The sequence below is a fragment of the Cygnus atratus genome, chromosome 2, assembly GCF_013377495.2.
Source record: "Cygnus atratus isolate AKBS03 ecotype Queensland, Australia chromosome 2, CAtr_DNAZoo_HiC_assembly, whole genome shotgun sequence".
Classification (NCBI taxonomy): Eukaryota; Metazoa; Chordata; class Aves; order Anseriformes; family Anatidae; genus Cygnus; species Cygnus atratus.
This window is the reverse complement of record NC_066363.1, coordinates 109,609,229-109,619,520: the sequence shown is the minus strand read 5'-3', so window position 1 is coordinate 109,619,520 and position 10,292 is coordinate 109,609,229. Positions and strand designations below refer to the sequence as shown.

Below are 10,292 nucleotides of genomic sequence, written 5' to 3'. Positions count from 1 at the left end.
GGAACATTAAAAATCATCTAATTCCAACCCTCCTGCTATGGGTAGGGACATCTTCCACTAGACCAGGTTGCTCAAAGCCCCATAGTAGGGCAAAGTTTTCAGAACAAAACAAGCAGGTGTCTGTGAGGTACTGTTCCTTGGTGGGACTGGTCATCCTTGCCATCAAGTCATTCCCTGGATAGCACTTGAACCTGCTTCAACTTTTGATCATAGTAATAGATCCGTAATAAAGGAGTACTATAAAGGGTATTGTGTCCCAAAGTTTTCTTCAGGAGAAACAGATAAATCTGCTTAGGACAATCCCTGCAATACTGTCCACATGACCTCCTACTACAGTCTTCATTTTCCTTGAATTGACTGTTACTACCATAATTTTGTCAACGTGTACTTTAGAAATTCTCCAGTCCAAGTCTTTTGAAATATGACTTACTGCCTTCTCATCAGCGATAGGAAGAACAGAAGGGTCATGCCCACCCACATCATTTTGTTGGTATTTCTTTAATTCCAAAAGCTAGTTAAAAACAGCCCAAATTAAATCATACCTTCCTTTTTTTAACTCTACTTATTACAAGAACTACATCTCTTGCACAGCAGCTTCCCTTCACTTTTTTTTTATGAATAAATAATTAGATTATTTTTATATGTGTATATACATGTACCTGGATGCATGTAAGCAAATATAACCTTTTATCTTGCACTCTTAATATTTTTCATTTTTACTTTATCTATAAGAGCTCTGCATATAGTGGTTTGGATATATCCTGCAGAAGGTTTTCTATCCCATGTAGCAACCTTGACAGTCTAATCTCTATGGTCTCATACTTTTTACTTGCAAATTTGTTTTTCATTTGGTGTTTGAAACATTATAAACACCAGTCCATATCATTTCTTGAGCTTGTCATAGGCAAATTCAAGGGCATTTAAAACAAAAGAGGAACATGCTGACATGGCTAGCTAAGTGTCTCCCATTTTTCTCTCAAGGCCTCCTCTTCACCAACACTGTTCATCAGTCGTCTGTGAAGTAACATCTAGCAGCACTTTTTTCACAAGAAGAGAAGTAAAAATGGTGCCTGTTTTTTTAGAAGACTGGGAGATTCTGAGTACTCACCATGCCCTCCAGCCAGAAATCTGCTTTGTGAATGGCTATGCACAGCTTTCTCTACTACTTTTCACAGTTGTGAAATAATCAGTGTGAGAGTTTAATAGAGGTGAAAACCTGCTCATTGGCATGGGCCAGTCAAATCTAGTTCATTTTAATACCTTTTTAAGGACTCAGCTGCAATTTGAAGGTGCACTGGTTTTGTGCTGACCCTGTACAAAGAAATGATAGTAAAACAAAAAGTTGAGCACCTTTGGTGTTGAGTAGTGGACAAATATAACCATGGAAGAGGCAAAAGATGGATATTTAAGTTATACACATGTAGCCAGCCATCCTTCCAAGACTACTTTCCATGTCACCACACATAACTACTTCCAAATTACCAAAGTATTTCCACCTTAACCTAAACTGTAGGATAGGTCACCCTCTGGGAGCTCCTGTGTCTTCTCCTTGACCATAAGGTGAGCTCAAGTTTATTGACTCAGGCTTAGACAAACATCTGTTGATGGAAGGTGACCCCAGCTCAAACTGCCTGGAGGTAGCTGTATCTGCATTCAAATCCTTCTGCTTCCTGTCTATGTTACAAAGTGAAGTTACCTGCAGTAAAAGATAGGCTTCAAGGTTTTGCCCTAAATTCTTGGAGGATGTGTGTTTTGTGAGTTTACAAAAGCAAGGATAATTAATCTATTGAACATGACCTATACATAGGCTGAGCTGTAGACCTTCTGCAGAGTAAAATGTCACTGCAGGGCCTGAATACTACATTAGGCTCAAGGCCAGTGATTTACAGGACAGTGAACTGAAAAATAATAAAATAAAATCAGCCTTTAGCAAACTCTCAGATACAGTAGAAAGGAGAACATGGTATGGATAATGTAAAACAGGATCACATATAAAAATATGAAGAGCAAACCAGGCAACATTGTGACTAGCAACTGTTAACTAAGTATGATAATTGCAAGTTCCCTCTAAAACGCTCTCATCAAATCTATTATCTCAACACTTTGAGACCCACATGGGGTGCCAAAAGGGATTGTGGTGGTTTTACCCTGCTGGGCAGCTAAACTCTGCCACAACCACTCTCTCACTCTCCTGTCCTTAAAAAAAAAAAAAAAAAATTAGAGGAGGGAGAAGAATGTATGCTGGAAAGAACAAATAAAATGCTCGTGTGTTGAGATAAGGATAATTTAATTAATGGGAAAATAAAGAAGGAAAACAAGCAAACAACAACAACAACAGAATCAAGTAAAGGCCAGGTGGAAACACAGAGGGAATGAAAAAAAAAATCTTCTCTATTTCCCACCAATGAGCAACATTCAGCCACATTCTGGGAAGCAGAGTCTCAATGCGCATATTGGTTGTTTGGGAGGACAGACGTCTTTGTAATGAGATCTCCCCCTTTTCCTTCCTCTTTTCTACCTTTTATTGCTGAGTGTGGCATCATACACTATGGAATATCCCTTGGTCAGTTTAGGTCAGCTGCCCTCCCCAGTTCTTGCCCACCTGCAGCCTACTGGCTTTGGGGCGTTTGGAGGGAGTCTTGGTGCTGTGCCATCACTGCTCAGCAATAGGCAAAGCATTGGTGTGTTACCAGTGCTGTTCTAGTTACAAGTGCAGAGTACAGCACTGTACGGGCTGCTGCAGGGAATGTTCCCTGCCAGACCCAGTACATTTACACACCCAGTGTTTTATATAGCCCAGCACAATAAAGCTTATGGTTAATTTAATGAATAACACACACGGTATTGGATGTAGCATATTTAAAAACTTGTAAGCTGTTCCCACAATGTTGCACAACATGAAAAGTTGTGATAAATCCAAGAGAGCTACTATTAGGAAGAAGCAGAGATAAAGTATCTGGGAACAACTCAAGCTACAGTGTTCTCTCAGACTTTTTGCTTGGGTATTGATTGAAGGGTTTTTTTTCTTCAATAAACCTGTGGGTGACATACAGAAGAAAAATTTACAGAAGATCAATAGAAAGCATATAAATTTACATCTTTTGAGTAAGTACTATATTTCACTTCCCTCTTTTGAAATCTAGACAGTTTTATTATGAAGATAATCCAACACTCTCACCTTGATTGTTCCAGCTCTGTGCCTTTCATCATGCTCATCAAGATTGCTCTGTCTGTGGTTTCTGCCACTGTGTCGTGATAATGTTTCAATGTGCAAAGTTCCTCGTTAGTACAGCCATGGGAGAGAAACACAAATGCAAGGTATAAACATCTCGAAATCATGTGTGTGTGTGTTGTTTTAGCTAAACGAAGACATTATCACTCCTGTGTGAGTCTGGATTGAATGTTTCTGTTTCCAGATTTCGTATTCTCTGCTAGGGTTAAAATGTGCTTAAAGCAAAAATACCAACATTGAAAAGCAGAAATATTGGTGTACTGATCTACTCAGTACATGTCACCATAGCTTTTCATTGCAAGGTTTAGAAGTTACAAACAGATCTTCTTTTCAGTTACCCACATCAGGATGTTTGGGGCATACAAGAACTTGAATGAAGTCATCAGCTTTTCTTGAAATTTGGCAAGTACAGGTAATCATTTACACATTAACATTTGAAAAGCTACCTTTACAAATGAGAACACTAACTAAATTATTTCTTCAAAAAGAAATTTTATGTGTAAGATATTCAAATCTAATGAGAATATAAATTTTCTCTGTAGCTTATGTTTGTAAGTATACATTTACCTTCCTACTGTATGCATTTATTTTACATTTCAAGCCATTCATTTTCTTTACATACAATATTTCTGGACATTACAATATAACTTTTAGATCTCGATGATCTCTCGAGGTCCCTTCCAACCCCTACAATTCTGTGATTCTGTGATTTCATAGACACTTTATTTATAATTGCTGCAGCTCCAAAACTCAGCTTGATATCTCTTGTTTTGTGGCCTTCCAAAACTGTCTTGAAAATTGGTGCCCACTCTTCTACAAACTATGCGCACTCAAAATCTTTTGTATGGATTTTTTTGGTAAGTCTAGTTTTAAGTCTTCTGATCTTTGATGGATGTACAAATTCATTTAATCAGTCAGTTATCCTGCAATATAGACATCTGAGTCATATGCTCTCCACCAGCCTTTGCTTAGTTAAACACCAGATGGATGAAACAGCTGTATAAATCTTTAATCTGTGATAGTGTTTCCTTCATTTAATCTTTGATTTACGTGGTTAGTTTCACTTGTATGTTCTTCCAATTAGTGAGTCGACCAATCTCTGTCAGTCAGACTTGTTCAACACACTTTACTTACCTTTAGCTTAGGGAATTTTGCTTTTACATTGTGTTTTCAACATGCACATTAAATATGTGTTTGAAGCAATATTGATATCTTTGATATCTTTGTTCATTATCATTGTTAATCTATCAACATTGCTGCTGTAATTTAAAACATGTTATCATGACACTTTGTATTTACAGTCTCTTTCTTTAGAATGGTACATCATTGTAAGAAGATAATCCTCTCCTCCAAAAGTCTGTTAAATTTATAATCAATTTTTTTTTTGTTTCTTTCATGTCAGTTTGGTTTGCAGTTGCATTATTTCTGCAATTTCACTACTACAATAAAATAATATGAAACTAAACCAAAGGACAATGATTGCACAATCTCTTGAAGTGTACATCCTTTTAAAGAGCTCAATTTATTTATTTATTTATTTATTTATTTTTCCTAAACTACTGTGTTTTATGAATGGTAATTTTGGAATTTTCTTGGACTCTATCTAGAAGAAAAAAAAAATTTAGAATAAAACTGTCTGGCCATGATTAAAGGCCCTGACTCTAAGACAGTATGTGTGGCACTAAACCCTAAGGAGATTTCCAAAGACCAGATGATATCAAAACTGTTTGCAAACCCACGCAAATACCATGCTCAGCTAACCTTAAAAGAATCTAGAATAAGGTGTTCAAAGAGATACATAAGACATGAAGTGGATCTAGAAACTGCAACATGGGAAATGTCATGTAAAGAAAGAGAACTCTTTAATGCTTTTGAATGTTGAGGAGGATGTTGTTAGCTCCTCCCATCATACAGCTTAGACAGAGGGTAGAAAAAAATCCCTTATGAAGAATGATTTTTAGGGGGAAAAAAATATATATATTAAAAATTAAAAAAAAAAAAAGTTCATCTGGTTTGTCTGGTTAGAGTTAAGACATTTATTTCCTCTCCTACCCAGAAAAGAATGCATTGTTTTGGCCAAGACTCCAATAAAACTAAGATCACTTTGCTACCTAAGAAAAATGGAAATATGAGGCTAGTGATCAATATTATGCTGAGCTAGTAAAGGCCATTGTGGTATTTGTCTTGTATTAACCAGCAGTGCTTTATTGGCTGATTTTAACACTCCACCCAGAAATGCTGTCTACAAGTTCCAAAAAAATTACAGTCCAGACCATCACAGGTACAACCTAAGAAGACCTGAAGCTTTCAAATCAGAAAAGAAATGTGCATATGGAAAAGAATTGGAGTAAGAAATAATAGGAAAGCAAAAGCTTTCATATCTTTTATGAAAAACATGCCTCTGACATATATGAAATAAATCTAAAACTCTAGCATGTCCCTAGAGATGCTGAGATACCATGGAGACTCTAGAAGCTCTCTGATACCCTGAAAGGTTGTGGTGCTACTGAGTCCCAAGAGATGCTTGAAACCATTTCATTTTCAAATATCTTCTTCCTTATGTTTGCTCTTTCTTTTCATGTGTGTGTGTCTGTGTCTGTGAATGTGTTTTTTAAGCCTGTGGAAGAGAATACAAGTTGAGAATAACCCTTCTTAACTCACCCTCTTCTGTGTGTGAATAATACGCTGTCTAAATGAAATAAAGGGAGTGCAGGTGTAAGGACACGTGAGGTTTCTCCCTTCTCCTTGGTATTTCAAGGATACGATTTATAATAGCTCCATCATTTCAGGGCTGGCAGTTGACTGAGTTCATGCTCTCTTTCTAATAGCTTTTCAACAATGTGTGCTTTTGTTATCCTGCTTTCTATCCAGGCACACTGGGATTTTATCAAGGTAAAAAGAATCAGTGACCACAGCAGAAAGAGGAGAAGCTCTTCCTTACACAGTAGCAAAAAATGCAGTGTTTCATATTCCTTATAGAAATACAATCTCATGGTAAAAAATACTTTGATGTTTTTAATATATTTCAAGCATTTCCTGAAGTATTTCCATGTATATTAATTATGAAATATGCATATATTTTTAATACAGGGAAAGAACCTTGAACTTTAGCTATGTATCTGCAAGAAAAGATCTGGTCTTCATTCCAAGGTGTGTATAAGGGTTAGGTAAGGAGTTTTGCTCATTTCAAATCTGTGGGACCATAAATTGTACATGTATAGAAATATCCCTTTGAGCTTTTGGTTTGATATCAATACTGATTATGCTTGCAGTGTGACAGCAGTTACATGTCCCTTGTTTATTTTCCCCTCCATCTGCATGCAAAGAAGTCCTTGCTGTCAATATCCGTTACCCACATGTAGCCAGAAGAGATTGGACCTCACCCCATTCCACCAGCATTTTTCAAACTGTTATAGTTATGAGATGAAATCTCATTTATTTTATGGCCACAAATTTCAATAGGAAAGGGAATAATCGTTCTTCATGGGAAAAAAAAAATTGATTCCACACAACACTTCATTCTCAATGAAGATAGTTTTAAAGTTTCTTAAAGAGTTATCTTAGAAAGAGAGAGAATTTTTAAGTAACTTACAAAATTGAATATATAGTTGATGCTTGAACTTAACATGATCTTTCACTTGGTTTCATTGATGTAAGACAGCCAGTGACATATGGGAACATACTTCTTGCATTACAATTTCAGAGTTTTCCTGATGCTTTACCTGTGGAATTTGAACTGATCACTGATTTATTGATCACATAGACAAAAGGACAATGTAATATTCCATGTGATTTTGGAAATCTTTACTAAGCAAGACAGAGTGCTGTACTTCCTTCAGCACATTTGATATACATGAAATTGACTAATATTTTCTCTATATATCTTATGTTGAATAGAATAGAATAGAATAGAACAGAACAGAACAAAATAGAATCATTTAGCTTGAAAAAGACCTCAAAAACCATCTAGTCAAACTGTTAACCTAGCACTGCCAAGTCTACCACTAAACCATGTCCCTAAGCATCACATCTACATGTCCAGGGATGGTGACTCAGCTGCTTCCCTGGGCAGCCTCTTCCAATGCCTCATGACCCTTTCAGTGAATAATTTTTTCCTTATATCCAACGTAAACCTGCCCTGGTACAACTTCAGACCATTTCCTCTTGTCCTATTGTTTGTTGTCTGGGAGAAGAGACCAACCTCCACCCCGCTACCATCTACTTTGAGGTATCTGTAGAGTGGTAAGGTCTCCCCTGAATCTTCTTTTCTCTAGGCTAAATAACCCCAGTTCCGTCAACCACTTCTCATAAGACTTGCTCTCTAGACCCTTCTTTATGTACTCTGCAGCACCTTAATGTTCTTTGTGTAGTGAGGGGCCCAAAACTGAACACAGTACTCAAGGTGCAGCCTCAACAGATCTGAGTACAGAGGGGCAATCACTTCCCTAGTCCTGCTGGCTATGCTATTTTTGATCCAAGCCATGATGTCTTTGGCCTTCTTGGCCACCTAAGCACACTGCTGGCCCATATTCATTCGGCTATTGACCTTTCTACCAGGCAGCTTTCCAGACACTCTTCCTCCAGCCTGTAGTATTGCATGGGGTTGTGTCCCAAGTGTTGTGACCCAGCATTTAGCCTTGTTGAGGCTGAGCTTACAATAAACTTACCTTAACTTTCACTCTGACTGTGAAGGTTTTTCAGGGGTGATAATGAAGCTGATAAAGCTGAGAACAATTTTCCAAAGAGAAAAACATCTGAAACATCTTCTAAAGAATTATTATTCTTAGCTATAGTAGTCAGACTACTCTTCCAAAAATATCTCAGTCTGAGTAAATGTTCCTCAAACCTGCTGAGTCACAGCAGATAAATCTTGCCAATACTCAGGGTTTCATGAAAAGCTGGTAAAAATGTTGTTTTGGTTTGAAAGATATTTTGTGATCTTCTGATTATGAAATATATTCTGTAATAAGCAAATAGTTTATTACTCAGAAATAATAATACAATTTCTATATAACAATGTTTTTGAAAAATAAAATAAAATAAATAAAATAAAATAATTAAAATAAAATAAAATAAAATAAAATGAAATAATGAAATAAAGTAAAGCAAAATAAAGTAAAATAAAGTAAAATAAAGTAAAATAAAGTAAAATAAAGTAAAATAAAGTAAAATAAAATAAAGAACCACCTTTCCAGACATGCCTTTCTGCAAATCAGGAACAGAATATGTTTCTCCTTGCCCCTGCTTTATCTTGCCCTTTAGAACCCATAAGAACCAAAACAGAAAACATGGTAGATCACAGTATCCATATGCTGAATGACCATTCACACAGGTGAAGCAAGATGAAGAGGGGAGGCAAAACAAGCAGGAAGGTCTAACTAATGAAATCCTGAGGAAACAAAGTGAAAAGTCAAAGATGTCAAATAGAAACAAATGGCAAGTGCCTCTCACTTCTGCTAAATAAATAGTAGCAATACATATGACAGATGATACCAGCCTGGATGAAACAAAGAGTGGCATTTTTTTCACACCTTGTTTTTTTCAAAACTCACTTCTCAGCCAAAGCAGATAACACTCCAGCCAAGAAAAACTGATTTGCTGAGTCTAGCCAGTATAGAGAGGGGATTTTACATTGAGGAATTCTTGGCAGAACCTCTTATTTCCCCTTAAGGCACATTAAACCTGGGCTCCGGTCTCAGGTGGGTGATGAAAAGACAATGAAAAAGTAGATGATAAAGATGAGAAAGGAGGAGAAAAAAGAAAAAGAAATTAACCCAGAGGGATTGTAGTGTTACAGTATGTTTTTAATTGTGCAGATTGTCTGCCTTGTTAACAGTACACATATACTAAATAAGATTTCTATAAGAGTGTAAAACCAATATGGATTTGCACTTTAACTAATGAGGTCTTCTCTGTGCTTGGCTATTTGTAAAGGTGAAAGAAGTACTAGTCTATAAAGTCTTCAGGTAACAGACTAGTCTCCGACACAGCTGCTTAGGAAGAACCAAACTCATCCTAAGCTCTATTTACTGTTTTAAGAAAAGAAGCCACAGAATGATGCTGAATAAACTGTTCGCTCAAAAGAAACAAGCAGTTCATACACAAGATTATTGTATTACCACCATTTAGGATTCAGTTCAGCAAAACACCTGAGTACATGTTTTAAATCCATTAATTGTTGTTAATTAGTTGAAACTTTCCTTGTAACACTGACAGCTTACCTTTGAAGACACACTATTCAAATTCGCCACAATGTACAATTAATAAGGTTTTCTCTGCAGATTCATGTTCCTGTCTTCTCTAGCTTCTTTTTTTTTCACGCCCAGAATGAGGACTGCTGCAGCAGGCATTCACAAGCCTTAGATGTTGACAGAATCCCTAACCTGTGCCCTGTAGCTATTGCCTTTAGTTTCGTTGTTGACTTTCCGGTTCTCAGTTCTGTGAAGTGCCTGGACTGAGCTGAAATTAATTGTGACTGAAAGAATGGCATTTTCAAAGTTGTTATGACAATCTGCTTCCTTCATTGAGATGCATAAGACCTAAATATTCCATTTTTTTCCAAGGCCACTTGCGTAATTCTTGGAAAATATATTGTCTATGTGGTGGATGACTCAATTGTCCTGGAATAAAATACTGCTTTGACAAATCTACTTGTACTTCTGAGCACCACTGAGTAAGTGATATTCATTCTTAAACAGACATTTCCTGCCAAAACCCCAACTGAAATTATTAGTTATAGTTAATAAAAACAGTTCTATGGGGACTTAATTACAATTCTCTGTTTTCAAGTCCCTCTTTAAAAAGACTTTGAGTTAAAAGATCAATTCACTCTACCCCAGAACACCTTACCACTGATAGGCCAGACTAACAAAACAGTTCAAAAGTTGCTAGTTCTTCTGAAAGCGATACATCTCTTTCAAAAAACACCTTTTCGTTCTGTTCCTTTGTTTCCTTTATTCTTTGAGGGAAAGGAGCCCAAAGAAACTCTGTCAATGTTCTTTCTTATCCCAGTTTGATTCTTTCTTATCCCACTTTGAACACATGCAAACCAGAATCCTAA

At 36.6% G+C, this 10,292-nt stretch overlaps 1 long non-coding RNA gene across 2 annotated transcripts; it reads right to left on the bottom strand.

Annotated features, from left to right (window-relative positions):
• Positions 1 to 2,271: 2,271 nt before the first annotated feature.
• Positions 2,272 to 9,701, bottom strand: LOC118256765 (uncharacterized). Of its 2 annotated transcripts, XR_004781322.2 has the most exons (5): positions 9,454 to 9,701; positions 7,900 to 8,192; positions 6,825 to 6,954; positions 3,179 to 3,279; positions 2,272 to 3,036 (listed from the first exon to the last, which is right to left on the bottom strand). It is a non-coding gene; the product is annotated as an uncharacterized LOC118256765 (long non-coding RNA). The 2 variants fall into 2 exon arrangements; XR_004781321.2 differs by lacking the exon at positions 7,900 to 8,192.
• Between the last annotated feature and the right edge of the window lie 591 nt (positions 9,702 to 10,292).